General features: G+C 41.7%; 1 long non-coding RNA gene across 1 annotated transcript; it reads left to right on the top strand.

Annotated features, from left to right (window-relative positions):
- The first annotated feature begins 121 nt into the window (after positions 1-121).
- LOC102039311 lies at positions 122-5,053 on the top strand. Its single transcript, XR_265407.1, has 4 exons — positions 122-208; positions 324-394; positions 2,862-2,941; positions 4,547-5,053. It is a non-coding gene; the product is annotated as an uncharacterized LOC102039311 (long non-coding RNA).
- The last annotated feature ends 3,126 nt before the right edge of the window (positions 5,054-8,179 follow it).

Genomic DNA, 8,179 nt, shown 5'->3' with positions numbered 1-8,179 from the left:
GAAGTGAAAGTTCAGGTAGTATCTGGGTGTGCTCACTCAATTTCAACAGTTAAAGTTTCCAAAATTTGGACTCCAGCCCACAGACACATGTGATTTTGATACAACATGTCTGATTCCCTGCATTGTTACCTCCTCTTACAGCGTTTTACTTACACTGCAATAGGATTAAATTAACTTTATCATGAGTCATACACAAGCATACATGCAGGTTTGTATGTACATAGAAACAGGGAGAAGGGAAATACACTAGGATACTTAGAGTGCTTAGTATCTTTATTTTTGCATAACAAAATCCAGCCTATTCTGTTTCCATTTTTACACAGACTTGTCTGATTACTTAATCCAAAGCCACATCCTCCACTCAATGGCTGCCAAAGCGGGCCACAGTCAAGAGGTGAGCTGAGTTGTGTTTGGTCAGTCCCCATGCAAGTTGTTCTTTCCTTTTTTTCTTCTCCTGCTTTGTGGTTTGCTTGCTCTTCATTTTTTGCTTGTTTTTTTTTTTTTTTTTGCCCCCTGATTTTTGGTTTGTTTTGGGGCTTTTTTGGTCATCATTTTACCTAGGATCCTCTTGGTTTGGGGTGTTCTTTACCTATGTGTTTACAATGCACCTAATCACACTGGGCTGTGATCCAAATTTGGGCCTGTGTGCTACTGGAATAGAAATAATAATGTCTTGTTGCTTTGCTATGCAGTCAGGTTGGAATCTGCAACTCTACTCTGCTTGTGGGCACTACCCATTGCAAGACTGCATTCTAAATTTTTGCCTGACTGTGTGTAGTACAAATACCCATGGCACAGCAAAATAATGATCAGCAGCAGCATAGCAAAAAAATTCAGCTGTGCCAATGGTGAAAGCATTTTCTTGCAGGAGTGAAACTGTGCTGTAAGTACTTGTTGGTTTGTTAGAAATCTTGGGATGTGTAAATATAACTGATCCCATCTACATTATCATTAAAGGAGTTTATTGGCAAGTCTGAGGTTAAAAAGCCCCTAAAGCTCAAAGGATAAGGGAAACAGGTGCTTTCCCAGAGCCTTGGAAGTCATGCTGCAATCAGTTTTTTCCTTCCCTTTGGGCTTAATAATATACTAAAGTTGATATGTTATAGCTATGGTAACATTTATAATAAGAAAATATGCAAATACAGCAGCAACATAATTTTTCCAGACTGCTTAGCAAGTAAATGGTTGTGTACAGAATAGCCTTCAATACTGTGAGCATCTTTCTGTCAGAGGCAGCTCCTGTTATTTATGATAGCAATAAAACTACTGATTATTATTGGACAAATTTCTCAGACATGAAAAAAACTTCAGATATTTTACTTCCAAATCTTTCAGTCTGTAACAAAAGGTTTGAGGTTTCAGAAGTTTAGTCCCTGAGGATAAACAAATAAAGTTGTAAAGAGAACACCTTGCTAATATTATTGTTCCTTATTAGCATAATAGTTTTCAAATAAACAACCTGCTAATGTCTCTAATAAGCAATTACTCTATGATGAAAACTGCAAATGGGGCCCACTGGTGGGTAACAGATAACAGTAAAATCTGTCAATAAAACAAATATTGTTCTGCCTGAACAGCTCTCTTCTTCACTCCAAGAGAAGAACAGACCTGCCTGGGTATTTTTATAGGCCGATACTTGACAGTCAGATATGTTACACCACTGCTCCTCTGATGCTTTGTTGTGATATTACGTGGAGTCTTTACTCTTTATGGTATTAGTGTTACAACAAAACAAGGCAGAGATCTTTACTTATTTGGAGCTACCTACTCTTGAGTCCAATAAAACCACAGTAGGGTGAATGCTTGCCCAGGAATAGGGATTTGACAGATTAATAGAGTTTGCTTTCTTTCATAAAAGGAAAATGATAATTAAAAATTTTGAGTCCATCCTATCTCTGAAATATGCAAATTAACGGAAGTATCATCTCAGCACTCTTTTCTTCTTGCTATTCTAAATCATTTGCAGTGGCAAAAAGGTGTTAAATGCATGCAACAATCTCACTTTTCCAAACATTGAAAAGTGTGAAAAAAAAGTAATAATTTTTCAAGCATGGTTGACAAACTATTTTCAAAACATTTGCAGTGCAATTGACACACCTACCTAGTTGCTCTACCATTGATTACAAACCTGTGTTGTGCTTGCTTTGGTCCCTATACTTCTGCACTCATTTTTCCAAAATAATTTTGCATTTAGTTCTCAAGAAATAAGGGTATGGAATATGAGAAAATCACAAATCCCCAAGCCTGGTCCTTTCCAAATTCCGTGGTGAATATGAGGGTTTTATTTTATATATAGCTTTGTAGAAATGGGATCATTTGAAGGAAAATCTTGAGCAATTCTTATCTTTGTTCCATTCTGGACTGACATCATGGTACAAAAACGCAAGGAATGTACAGTAAAGCCTGGTGTGGGAAGAAGATCTTGACAGAAGGATGATTAATGGTGTCTGAAAGAGGGAAAACAGTTATGTAAGAAATACAGCCCATGAGGTTGAAACTGAAGAAACCATCACAGGTGCAGGCTGTAAACAGGCCCCAGAGGGAAGAATATTGGTCTTTTAAAGGTGGACTCTGTAAACAAACAGACGAGGCATAGGAAATATCCTTCCATATAAATTTTTATGGTACAAATAAGTACATGGAGCACATAAGCACTGTAAGTGTTTATAAACTCAAAGAACATCCATATTGCAGTAAAGCTGCACAAATAGTACCACAGTGTAAATTTATATAGCGTGAGGCAGATGTGTGGTCTGATGGCTTAGTTTGTTTTTCTGACTTTAGCAAATGACATGATTTCTGTGTCTCTGGTCTTGTTTTGTTCCATTTAGCTGCTCTCAGCTACATAATTGTTCTTTCAGCTTGTAAATATTATGGTCAACCTCCAGCAAAGTTTAGATGAGGCCAATCAAATGTAAACAAGTGTGTCTGCACCAATGATGTGAGTAAGCAAAGTCATCTCTTGTGATGTTTCCTCCCCCTTTTCTTACTCCTCTGGGACTGCAAGGGCTTTGTGGAGCCTGCTGTGGTACTGCACAGCCTGGGGTTCAGTTTAACTGCCTGTCTGGGATTGTTTTTTTCTTTTTTTTTCCCCCGCTATTTGGTGTTGAATTTATCCTGTGAAATGAGAATAATGGACCAGGATCACCTCTGGGGAGCATCTCACATCTGTCCTTGCTTCTGCTCCTGCCCTAGGATGGCTGCCTGCAATCTCAGCACAAAGTTAATACAGGTGTGAGGTGCAGTGCAGGGGCCCAGCAGGGCTGAGGGTGAGCAGAGCCTCCTGAGAGCTGCAGTCAGATGCAGGGCTGTGACACAGAGGGGTGGCAGTGCTGCTGGCAGACCCTCTGTGCAGTTCCCAGCAGGGCTCAGCCCCCCGGGGGCTGCCAGCAGCACAGGGCTCTGGCCTGGTGGCTCTGGCAGAGCTCTTTCTTTGCCAGGGCACCAGGTGCTGCAGTCACCAAACCCTCTGGGTGAAAGCCTCTGCATTAAAAGAGTGCACATGGACCAATTTTTATCCTTGAATGTGATCTTTAGGGTTTCACTCCACGTTGCTCTACTGTCACTGTGCAGCCCCAAACCTGCAGGACATACTGGCAACATAGTGAATGCATCCCATGGGCTTTCTGCTGCAAACACAAGAAAGCAGGTGGGTTTTCCCTGTATGCAACCTCCTCCCCTTGCTTTGGAGCCTCTTACTGTTGTGCAGTGAACACAGGCCCTGCCTGCTCCCCTGCATTCAATCTTTACCTGTCTCCCAGACCAGTTTTGTGTCTCCAAATGCCCAAATCCTGCTGTACTTTTTGCAGCTGTAGCAGTTCAACACTTCTGGCAGCCTGACATTCCACACCTCATGCTCCCATAAGCAGTGAACTGTTGGGTCACAATTTTTGGTTAGATATGAATTAACCTTTAAGGAAAAAACCCACCAAAGTAATGACTGCAATGCTATTGATCTCCTGGGAATGGAGCCTGGGAGGTGTCTGACATTTTACATTGTTATCTATGGGAGAGGAAGGAGCTGGGCTGTTTTTTCCCACAAGAAATGTATCTATTTTTGAGAGCAAAGTACTTTCTTTGCCATGGGACCCAAAACAGTTTTCATTCACTGACTCACAGTCTCTGGAGGCCTTTTCCCTGAGCTTAGGAGGCAAATGCTTAGTGGCTTGCAGATGGAAAAGTGACAGCCCAATTAGCTAAAACTGTTAATTTAAAGGTAAAGATGTTACCTGTTTACAGCTATCTTAGCTTTGATAACCAAACAGTCTCCACCAGCCTCATTCCTGTGTTTTTACATACAGAGTTGCTGTAGATTTGGTCATAATAACTATTGGGTGAGAATCTGAAAGCAGTGTATCAACAGCATATGATTTATTCTGTGGTTCTTGTGCAGAAAGCCAGACTATGATTTCATGCTTTCCTGTTTCTCTTTTTTTGTCTTCTTATGGTATGAAAATCATTATTTGTTATTTGCTATTAAATTTTTCCAATAGCCTATTTGCTTAATTATGGATGAATGTTAATTGATTAATTTTTCCTTCCCAAGAGACAATCTCACCAAGACCCACGCGGAAACAACAGGAAATGTATTTGGACAGCGTTCACCTTGTATCTGTTCTTGTGGTGTATGGCAGAGCCAGTGTGGGTCAGCTTGGCTGCTCCTGGCCTCAGACTGATCCACAGGAGGCTTCCATGTGTGCTGCTATTTATTCTTTGAATGATGAGGAATGTCTGTAACAGCATTCCTGGTCCAAGCAGCTGAAAACTCTCTGCTGCATCTCTGCAGGGTCTGAGGGTGGATCCACTTCTGCCTTGTCCACATGGAAGGACAGGACTTGGTGGCAAATGTACTCTGGGAGCTGCCAGTGTCCAACCAGGCTGGAAGTTTTGGTAGGCATGGGACACTAACAGTTGGGACGAGACATCTAAACATGCTTTTCTTTCATTCAGAGATTGCATAGGGACTGTTTAACTTTTAGACAAAGCCTTTCCAAATAAAATGCTTTACCAAAGGAACAAAATATCAAGGAAAGAGGTATAACAATATTTAGAATCCTTCCACATTGCAAAATCTGTGCGAGGAGCTTCAGAAGAGCAACTACCAAATGTGCCCAGTAGCATTTCTTAATATTTGTAGTTGTTCTTAAATGTATATACCTAATCAGCTCTTTAACCTGTGCTCCAGGCATAGTGAAGTAAAAAAAATTATTTAAAAAATTGCCTGAAGGGATGAAGTCCCTTGGTATTTATGGTAAATGCGGTGCTTTGCACTTGTTAGGAGCCTTCATTAGTTTGAACTGTCTGTCTTAATGCAGCTTGTAAATTACTGACAGTAAAGGAAATTCCAAAGTGGCATGTGTTACCATGGAATGCATTTACTGTTAATATATAATAAAGAGGTACCACTTACATATCCTGAAGTCAAAAAGGAACTTTGGGTTTCTTATTTAGAAGATGATATCTTAATTGAGCTCACCTGAGAGATCACTGGGTAATGTTCATGTGATGTTTTTGTTTAAGGTGTGTCTGTCAGGTGCAGTTGGTTGTTTTGAAAAACATAGCAAAGAATTTCAGTGCAGTGAAACCATTGTGCCCTCTGCTCACCACAGGTCATGTTTTCTGTTGGCTCTCTCGGGCTTGGTGTGACTGAGGCTGTGCCACAGTAGGGCAGAGGGTCTGTGGGCTTCCATATCTTGAGGCACAGAGGCAGCAGAGCTACAGGACAACATACTGGAGTGGGATCCTGGCTGGGCTGTAACCTAACTTATCTAACAATTGAGAGCTCCTTGCACTATATTTTTGATGCTGGCAGGCAGGTTATGGACATGCAATGTGTTGAAGGTGTGGACAGGACTGGCAGTCAGTACCTTGTGTCTTTGGGGAAGGATTCCAGTGTGTAAAGGACCTGCTGCAGCTGATTTTGTGCTTTTTCCTCCTATTCTTTTGAATCAGCCTCATGTGCAGAATGTTTGCTCAAAATCCTTCTTATTGATGTTTCATGGTCTCTTATTTCCATTATTTGACAATTACTAAAAGGAGATCGTGTAACTGATGCAGCATTAAGAGCAGATCTTATAAAAATCAGTAGTTTCAGCGGCTCTTTCTATTCTCCCTGCTTTTGTGGCTTATTATAAAAGTGTCAATCTCTCACTGCTATCTAACAAACAAACTTCTGCCCTGGATCCATTTCCTCTTGGGCAGTTTGCCAGGAATAACAAATTAAACTCCAGCTCTCAGTTTAAGAAGTTTCACTTCACTGAGTAGAGTTCAAGTACAGTCTATTATCCTGACTAAGTGATAGAGGAGTCCTTTGATGTTTGCTTCTTGAGTGGTTTATACAAGCCAGGGCTTCCTGTAGGAAAAAGAGCTGCAGCTGAAGGAAATACTTGATTGATCAGGTAACCTCTTTCTCTCACTCTTTCTTGAGAGTGTCTGAGTGCCCAATGATAGAACCATGCAGAGATACAAAGAGAGACCCAGTATAGTCTCCACCAGAAGTCACACAGTTTGATGCTGTTTCTCAGTTTTTCAGGTAAGAGGGACCAATCCTGTTCCTTCCACCTTCCTGTTCCCCACTGTTTTCCCCACAGCAGCTCTGGTGGTCCACCATGGCTTGTTCAACCTACTTAATTTGTAAGACTTCACAAACAAAATGAGGTGTTAAGGGGACAGGGGACAGAGGAATAACATTATGTCAGAACAGAGGTCCTCCCTCTACACCTGCCAGCCAGCAGGTCAGCCTGGCTGTGTCACTGAACCATGCACTCAGGGCTCCTCCAGAGCCCTCTGACCTTCAGCTGGGTCCCACATCTTCCTGGAAGATGCAGGTTTTCTCCTTTGATCATCAGGGGCTGTGTTCATTTCATCACATAAAATGGTTCAGTGCTGTTTTTTCTCTCTATAAGAAGGTACAGTGATGCTCCCCTCCCAGTAATTCTGGCCTGGAAGTTTGAGGGAAAAGCAGAAGTTGGCTGGAATATATTGAGGAAAACCAGGAGTGTGCAGTGCAACCTGGTCAGAGCATAGGGCTCAGCTAAGAACAAAAAGGAAAGGAAAGAGCTACAAGCAAACCTTACATTGTCTGAGTTGTTTCAAGATACCCACTTTTCTGTGGTCAGTGGAAGTGAACTGTTGTGCTTGATTTCTGGATCTGAGTATTTAAAAACTCCCTGTGTTAGCTTGTCACTCACAGATAATTGGGGTATTTTTTCTGTGTCAATAAATGTTCGCAAACACTTTGCTTCTCCCTGATTCTTTACAGGAGTGGCCACAACATGTGGTGGGTGCAGCATTGATTTCCTGTCTCCCTTGGAGCACCTGGGCACAGAAGTGACATGCAGAACTCTTGCCTCTAACCAAGGGGACAGTGGAACAGCTCATGAGCAGCACTGCAGTGCCAGAAGCAGCTGCGCTAATAGTTCACTATTACAGGGGTGGTCTTGCTCCCCTTCTTAGCTCCTGGCCTTGCAATTCTGCTGCTTTCCTTGACTTGGGTGTTGGGTGCCTGTCAGATGACTACTGAGTTGATTCAACTCACTAACTCAAAAAAAAAATCATCTCCATGTAACATTGTTGCCATTGGCTGGAAGGAGAGAATGAGGAGATTTGGAGGCAAACAGCCTTTATTTTGCAATTAGATGTTGCAATACCTGTGGATATTGCATGCTCCACAGTGTTGCAAGAGTCCCTTGAACAGAACTCCTTGAATTTGGTTTGTAAAAACTTGTCTAAAGTATGGGTATTGGAAGTTGTGAAATTACCTGTTATTCAGTGCATGCAAAGCTATCCTATACTATTTTATTACAACTTTTTTTGGATTGTGTAGAAGCAGCTTTTCCTTCAGCTATAGCTTTCCTTTCAGCTATATCTATGTCTGAAGCCCTTTCAATCCCAAACACCCAGACTCTCCTGACCTCCTTTGTTATACAGAGAAGCATTTTAGTAAGGTCTAATTACTGTAGAAATGCACATGTTAGAGACCTCAGTGTTTCCTTGCTTTGGAGCCTGATGTAACAGGTGGTTTCAGAGTACCCTCTGGATGCCTGAATAAACCTGGGAGTTGTCTTTTTCCCACAAGTTATTTGCTGCTGTTAGCCACTTTTCAAGATCTGGACTCCCATCCCAGAGAACTTTGGAAACCTTTTTGCATGGAGCCCCAGGAGTTTGTCCCATGTAATGG

Source organism: Geospiza fortis, unplaced genomic scaffold (assembly GCF_000277835.1).
Source record: "Geospiza fortis unplaced genomic scaffold, GeoFor_1.0 scaffold318, whole genome shotgun sequence".
Taxonomy (NCBI): domain Eukaryota; kingdom Metazoa; phylum Chordata; class Aves; order Passeriformes; family Thraupidae; genus Geospiza; species Geospiza fortis.
This window is presented reverse-complemented; position numbering and strand designations above follow the sequence as displayed.